Source organism: Oncorhynchus kisutch, linkage group LG17 (assembly GCF_002021735.2).
Source record: "Oncorhynchus kisutch isolate 150728-3 linkage group LG17, Okis_V2, whole genome shotgun sequence".
Classification (NCBI taxonomy): Eukaryota; Metazoa; Chordata; class Actinopteri; order Salmoniformes; family Salmonidae; genus Oncorhynchus; species Oncorhynchus kisutch.
In genome coordinates, this window is record NC_034190.2 from 81,893,600 (window position 1) to 81,902,266 (window position 8,667).

An 8,667-nucleotide genomic window follows, 5' to 3' on the forward strand; every position below is an offset into this window, starting at 1 on the left:
CAACTGTCATTTTCCTCTGTCAACTCGATATCCTGAACAATGTCTTTTTAATTAGGCGATTCATTGCTTTTTGCAGAAAAATAACATTAAAGCTAAATTTATATATTTATTTTTGCTAATGTGTCAGGCCTGGCCAAAAGTAGTGCACTATATAGGAAATAGGGTGCCATTTTGGATGCAGATGAAAGTGCTGCTGTGTTTAGGGGTGGACCTGCTCTCGACCAGGAGTGATTATTGTTTTATTGACCTTTCCAGAGGTCAAGTGGCTGTTGCAGGAGTCACTGATTTGAAGAGATGGAGGATGGTTGGTAAAGTTGATGTATTGATCATTCTGTGGTCTCTCTAATTGTGATTGATTAGACATGTTGTGTGAAGATACAAGACGATTTGCTTTTTTTGTTTTTCTGTCTCTGGCTCGGTAGATGTGGTCCTCTGTGGATAATCTAACACTGTATGTGGTGTCATTTGCCATTGGTGATCAGTCAGCCCTTGTCCTTTATGTCCTAACCAAAACATACAGTCCCTACATTGTGCTCTCGATGTTGCAGTTCAGTTTCCCTTATTTATTATGGGGTCAACAAACAATGGATTATTTGTTTTATAAAAACAACAAAGGCCTGATGATAGACCCTATTCTAGCCTGGTGCCAGATCTATTTGTGCTGTCTTGCCAACTCCTATGGTCAGTGGAGGCTGCTGAGGGGAAGACTGCTCATAATGGCTGGGAACCATGTAGTTGATACCATTCTGCTGCATCCATTACCACGAGCCTGTCCTCAACAATTTAAGGTGCCACTAACCTCCTGTGGGTTGTCACGTCATACGAGTTCTCTGTAGATCTGGGACCAGGCTAGAAAGACCCACGCCTGTCCATGTGGAAGGAAAGGCTATGGTCATATGCATCAGTTCTGTTTTAGATGGTCTAGCAGTTAGAGTCTCGAGACAGAAACCTAGAGGTTTAGAAAGTTTAAATCCTGCATCTGACACACACAAATCAGGTGAGAATTGAGCTGTCAACCATAGGGTTGCTAGTATTAAATCTGAGATGTCATTGCCTGACTGCTGTTGTGCCCTGGAGCCAATGCACTTAACCTACCACAACAGCTGCTCTAATGACATCCCACTGTGACAGTCCCCTCTCTAACCTGTGTGTGTGTTTCAGAGTGGTTGGGATAGAGTCACATTTCAGTTGCACCTTGTGTACAAATGACAAAGGGATCACATTTAAATATAATTTTCCTATATAGTATAGTTGACCTTTTGACCTATAGCCAACAGTCACAATGACAAAGCATCAAAACAAGTTGTATTTGTCACATATGTTTAGCAGATGTTAATGCGAGTGTAGCGAAAATGCTTGTGCTTCGAGTTCCGACAGTGCAGTAATAACCAACGAGTAATCTAACCTAACAATTCCACAACTACCTTATACACACACAAGTGTAAAGGGATGAAGAATATGTACATAAAGATATATGAATGAGTGATGGTACAGAACGGCATAGGCAAGATGCATCATGACAAAGCATGATGATGGCTTGGAGGCTGTTGAGGAAGTGGAAGGACCTTGTCCCAAATGAAACACTATTTTCTATATAGTGTACTACTTTTGACCAGGGCACTTTTGGGACACTATCCAAGGTCTGTTTATGCTGATGAAAACGGACAGTAAACAGTTTAGTGCCCTTGAGAACAACCAGAGACTGTGTGTGTGTGGGGGGGGGGGGGTTGTAAAGACGCTACTGCATTTTTGTCGCACGCATATGTCCCAAATGGGACCCTATTCCCGATTGTAGTGGGCCTCTGGTCAAAAGTAGGGCACTATGTAGGGAATAGTGACCCATTTGGAATGCTGGGTCCTACTATGACTTAATCCATTGTGTTGGTCTTGGGAGTGATTGGGCACATTTGGCTGACATTGAAACGGGCTTTATCCCCATAGATAGAGGATGGTATGTGTTTTTCTCTCTGTCTGGTTGATGGCTATCTGCCCACTTCATTCATTAACTTATGACTGGGACCTATTGGAGCAGAGGGGGGCTGGGGGTGGGGGGAGTACTTACACACCATGTTAATGCAAGGCCTTCTACCCACCACAGTGTCCATTACAGTGTGTTGATGGCTCTTTGAACCAATGCCAGGTAGGATGTATTAGGCCAAAGGTTGAAAAAAAAAATGGAGAAACAAAAGTGTTTGGGTCAAAACGTGAAATATCTCACTTGTTAATTAGGGATGAGATCGATACGATGACTGAGTGATCTTTACACCACAAACTAATGAGAGATCAACAGCGCTTCCTGCTGGAGGAGGATGGTAAATCACCTATAATCAAGTCCATTCATGCAGTCTTGACAACTTTGGCAATTAAATGCAGACCAAAGACAAAGTATTCATTCTAGCGAACAGCATTGCGATTTTTATGCACAATGACATGTACAATACATGTGATTGAAGCATACTTGAGTCAAGCATACTTGAAGGGGTGGCAGGTATCCTAGTGGTTAGAGCGTTTTAGGCCAGTAACTGAAAGGTTGCCGGATCGAATCCCAGAGCTGACAAGGTAAAAATCTGTCGTTCTGCCCCTGAACAAGGCAGTTAACTGTTCCCAGGCTGTCATTGAAAATAACAATTTGTTCTTTAACTGATTTATCATTTTAAAATGAAATAAAACTACTGGTTAACTAACTTATGTGTATTGCCTAGTAGATCGACAGCGCTATCTTTAGGACACAACCGGTCTGTAACTACACACAGTCTCTGCTCTGGAACGCCTCTGCGGTTTAGCACGGTGTGTCGATACTAACTAGTCCATAGAGCTGGCCTACAATATATGGCCAGTGGGGGGTGCCAACATTCTGTGCAAATGTATATATCAAGGGTAAGTACCAAAGACAGTACAGTATGAAGATAGGCTAAAACTGCTTCTCCAATAGAAATCCCCGATTACACTTGTAGGCGATGTCACGGCGACGTTGGTCAGCGAAACTCAGGTTCACTTTCTAAACGTCATCGTGTCTGCGCATATGCAGGCAGTAAAATCAAAGTCACTCCTTGCGATATAAAGTTGATTTTGACGAAAAAGACATTGGCTCGAAACTAGGTTGTGCCTTTAGATTTCGAGAAAATTAACAAATGGTCTGTTTCGCAAGTGTTCCCGGAAGTCTTGTAATGTTGCACCTCTGGGTTTAGAAACTTTGTGGAAGTACTGTGGTTTTCCGGTACGTTCCGCTTGGACACCAGATCAAATTGTATTTGTCACATACACTTGGTTAGCGGGTGTTAACGCGAGTGTAGCGAAATGTTTGTGCTTCTAGTTCCGACTGTACAGTAATATCTAACAATTCCCCAACATCTACCTAATAAACACATCTAAAGGGGTGAATGAGAATATGTACATGTAAGTACACTTGAAAGTGTACTCGGAAGTTTACATACACCTTAGCCAAATACATTTAAACTTTTATTTTTTACAATTCCTGACATTTAATCCTAATAAAAATTCCCTGTTTTAGGTCAGTTAGGATCACGACTTTATTTTAAGAATGTGAAATGTCAGAATAATAGTAGAGAGAAGGATTTAATTGAACTTGGGTCAAACGTTTCAGGTAGCCTTCCACAAGCTTCCCACAATAAGTTGGGTGAATTTTGGCCCATTCCTCCTGATAGAGCTGGTGTAACTGAGTCAGGTTTGTAGGCCTCCTTGCTCGCACACGCTTTTTCAGTTCTGCCCACACATTCTCTAAAGTATTGAGGTCAGGGCTTTGTGATGGCCACTCCAATACCTTGACTTTGTTGTCCTTAAGCCATTTCGCCATAACGTTGGAAGTATACTTGGGGTCATTGTCCATTTGGAAAAGCCATTTGCGACCAAGCTTTAACTTCCTGACTGATGTCTTGAGATTTTGCTTCAATATATCCACATCATTCTCCTCATGATGTCATCTATTTTGTGAAGTACACCAGTCCCTCCTGCAGCAAAGCACCCCCACAACATGATGCTGCCACCCCCGTGCTTCACGGTTGGGATGGTGTTCTTCAGCTTGCAAGCCTCCCCCTTTTTCCTCCAAACATAACGATGGAATTTCTCCCAAAAGTACGATCTTTGTTCCCATGTGCAGTTGCAAACCATAGTCTGGCTTTTTTATGGCGGTTTTGGAGCGATGGCCTCTTCCTTACTGAGTGGCCTTTCAGGTTATGTCGATATAGGACATGTTTTTACTGTGCATATAGATACTTTTGTACCTGTTTCCTCCAGCATCTTCACAAGGTCCTTTGCTGTTGTTCTGGGATTGATTTGCACTTTTTGCACCAAAGTACGTTCATCTCTAGGAGACAAAACACGTCTCTTTCCTGAGCGGTATGACGGCTGCGTGGTCCTATGGTGTTTATACTTGCGTACTATTGTTTGTGCAGATGAACGTGGTACCTTCAGGCGTTTGGAAATTGCTCCCAAGGATGAACAAGACTCGTGGAGGTCTATAAAAAAAAATCTGAGGTCTTGGCTGATTTCTTTTGATTTTCCCATGATGTCAAGCAAAGAGGCACTGAGTTTGAAGGTAGGCCTTGAAATACATCCACAGGTACACCTCCAATTGACTCAAATTATGTCAATTAGCCTATCAGAAGCTTCGCAAGCCATGACATACTTTCCTGGAATTTTCCACGCTGTTAAAGGCACAGTCAACTTAGTGTATGTAAACTTCTGACCCACTGGAATTGTGATACACTGAGTCATAAGTGAAATAATCTGTCTGTAAACAATTGTTGGAAAAATTGCTTGTGTCGTGCACAAAGTAGATGTCCTAACCGACTTTCCAAAACTATAGTTTGTTAGTTAACAAGAAATTTGTGGAGTGGTTGAAAAACGAGTTTTAATGACTCCAACCTAAGGTGTATGTAAACTTCCGACTTCAAGTGTATATGGATGAGCGATGGCCGAGAGGCATAGGCAAGGTGCAATAGATGGTATAAAATACAGTATATACATGTGATATGAGTAATGTTAGATATGTAAACATTATTAAAGTGACATTATTTAGAGTGGCATTGTTTAAAGTGACTAGTGATCCATTTATTAAAGTGGTCTCCATCTAGGCAAGCAGCTTCTCTGAGCTAGTGATGGCTGTTTAGCAGTCTGATGGCCTTGAGATTGGAGCTGTTTTTCAGTCTCTCGGTCCCTGCTTTGATGAATCTGTACTAACCTCGCCTTCTGGATGGTAGCGGGGTGAACAGGCAGTGGCTCGGGTGGTTGATGTCCTTGATGATCTTTTTCTGGGGCCTTCCTGTGACATCGGGTGCTGCATTATGATCCTAATCCATAATAGCTATGTTTTGCCTTGTTGGTTAAAGAACTTGACCAGGACTGAATTCAATGTGACTACAATATTATTCTGTACATAGATTCTGTCACAATTTCACACCATTTAATCAACGATTGGTGAATTCAACAGCAAACTGAGAATAATCTACAGATGTAGGATCTTAATTTGAGCCAGTTTGCCATAGCATGAAAATAATCCTGCAGCAACAGGAAATGTAAATTGTTATTATAACATTTTTGGCCATTTTTGTAAGGGATGATACATATGTCTTAAGGGACAATGAAGTCTGAAATGTCAAAGTAGAAATTACAAACTTTAGAAGTGTGTGGAAACGTCTTTAAATGAGTGGATTCAGCTATTTCAGCCAAATGGTGAAGTCATGATTCATCACTGCAGAGAACAAGTTTCCACTGCTCCAGAGTCCAATGGTGGAGAGCTTCACACCACTGCTGGCAACGCTTGGCCTTGCGCATGGTGATCTTAGGCATTGTGTGCGGGCTGCTCGGTCACGGAAACCCATTTCATGACGCTCCTGACGAACAAGTTCTTGTGCTGACGTTGCTTCCAGAGGCAGTTTGGAACTCTGTTGTGAGTGTTACAACCGAAGACAGATGATTTTTATGCGCTTCAGCACTCGGTGGTCCCGTTCTGTGAGTTTGTGTGGTGTACCACTTCCCGGGCAGCTCTAGAATGGCAGAAAGTTGATGAACTCACTTGTTGGAAAGGTGGCATCTTATGACGGTGCCACATTGAAAGTCACTGAGCTCTTCAGTAAGGTCATTCTACTGCCAATATTTGTCAATGGAGATTGCATGGCTCTGTTCTCGATTTTATACACCTGTCAGCAACGGGTGTGGCTGAAATAGCCAAATCCACTCACTTGAATGGGTGTCCACATACTTTTGTATATAAAGTGCACTCGGGAAAGTATTCAGACCCCTTCCCTTTTTCCACATTTTGTTATGTTACAGCCTTATTCTAAAATGGATTAAATAATTCCTTTCCCTCATCAATCTACACCCAATTCCCCATAATGACAAAGTGAAAACAGATTCCTAGAAATGTTTGCAAGTTTATTAAGTGTTCAGACCATTTGCGATGAAACTCGAAATTGAGCTCAGGTGCATCCTGTTTCCATTGATCATCCTTGAGATGTTTCTACAACTTGATTGGAGTTCACCTGTGGTAAATTCAATTGATTGGACATGATTTGGAAAGGCACACACCTGTCTATATAAGGTCCCACATGTCAGAGAAGAAACCAAGCAATGAGGTCAAAGTAATTGTCCATAGAGCTCCGAGACAGTTGTGTCGAGGCACAGATCTGGGGAAGGGTACCAAAAAATATCTGCAGCATTGAAGGTCCCCAAGAACACAGTGGCCTCCATCAATCTTAAATGGAAGAGGTTTGGGACGACCAAGACTCTTCCTAGATCTGACCGCTTGGCCAAACTGAGCAATTGGGGGAGAAGGGCCTTGGAGTTTGCCAAAAGGCACCTAAAGGACTCTCAGACCATGAGAAACAATATTCTCTGGTCTGATGAAACTAAGTTTGAACTCTTTGGCCTGAATGCCAAGTGTCACATCTGGAGGAAACCTGGCACCATCCCTACCGTGAAGCATGGTGGTAGCAGCATCATACTGTAGGGATCTTTTTCAGCAGCAGGGACTGGGAGACTAGTCAGGATTGAGGGAAAGATGAACGGTGCAAAGTACAGAGAGATCCTTGATGAAAATCTGCTCCAGAGCGCTCAGGACCTCAGACTGGGGCGAAGGTTCCCCTTCCAACAGGACAACGACCCTAAAAACACAGCCAAGACAACACGGGAGTGGCTTTGGGACACATCTCAGTATGTCCTTGAGTGACCCAGCCAGAGCCCGGGCTTGAACCCGATCTAACATCTCTGGAGAGACCTGAAAAAAGCTGTGCAGCGACATTCCCCATCCAACTTGACAGAGCTTGAGAGGCTCTGCAGAGAAGAATGGGAGAACCTCCCTAAATACAGGTGTGCCAAGCTTGTAGCGTCCTACCCAAGAAGTCTCAATGCTGTAATCGCTGCCAAAGCTCGTTCTACAAAGTACTGAGTAAAGGTTCAATGTAAATGTGATATTTCAGTATTTGATTTTTTATTATTTTCAAACATTTCTAAAAAACAGTTTTTTGCTTTGTCATTATGTGGTATTGTGTGTAGATTGATGAGGGGGGATGGACGATTGAATACATTTTAGAATATGGCTGTAACTTAACTTAACTTAACAAAAGTCAAGGGGTCTGAATACTTTCTGAATGCACTGTATAATGTATAAAGAGTGTGAACGTAAATACCATGAGGGATGACAAGAGAAAGTAAAGAAAAAAGTACACACACACACACACGCACACACGTACACACACGCACACACACGTACACACGCACACTCACACACACGTACACACACACACACACGCACACACGCACACACGTACACACACACACGTACACACGTACACACACACACACGTACACACACACACACACACGCACACACGTACACACACACACACACACGTACACACACGTACGCACACACACACACACACACACGTACACGCACGCACACACGCACACACGTACACACACGCACACACACGTACACACGCACACTCACACACACGTACACACACACACACACACGCACACACGTACACACACACACGTACACACGCACACACACACACACGTACACACACACACACGCACACACGTACACACACACACACACGTACACACACACACGTACGCACACACACACACACACACGCACACACACACACACACACACACACACACACACACACACACACACACACACACACACACACACACACACACACACACACACACACACACACACACACACACACACACACACACACACACAGAGAGGAGGCTTGTGGTTAATTTGATTTTCTTTGAGGCAGTAGGGCCTGGTCAGGAGCATGTTGTAACAGGTGGTGCTCCCAGCAAATTATACCTGTTAGCCCACTCTCTCTGTATTCAGACCCGTCTGAAGGTTGTTCTAATGTGCTGATGGGTGTAATGCATGAAACATCTGTTAGATGAGACTCATTGCTCTGTCTCAAATGCCAACCTATTCCCTATATAGTGCACTACATTGCTTATGGGTTCTGGTCAAAAGTAGTGCACTAAGTAGGGAATAGGGTGCCATTTATGGACTCATACACTCTCTGACAGGGTAACATCCCCTCTGGCACACATTATAGTGACAGATGACAACGTGACTGTACTTGCAGGATGTTTCTGTGGAATTGATGATAGCAGGCTTGGCTTTCCTCATCGCTAAGC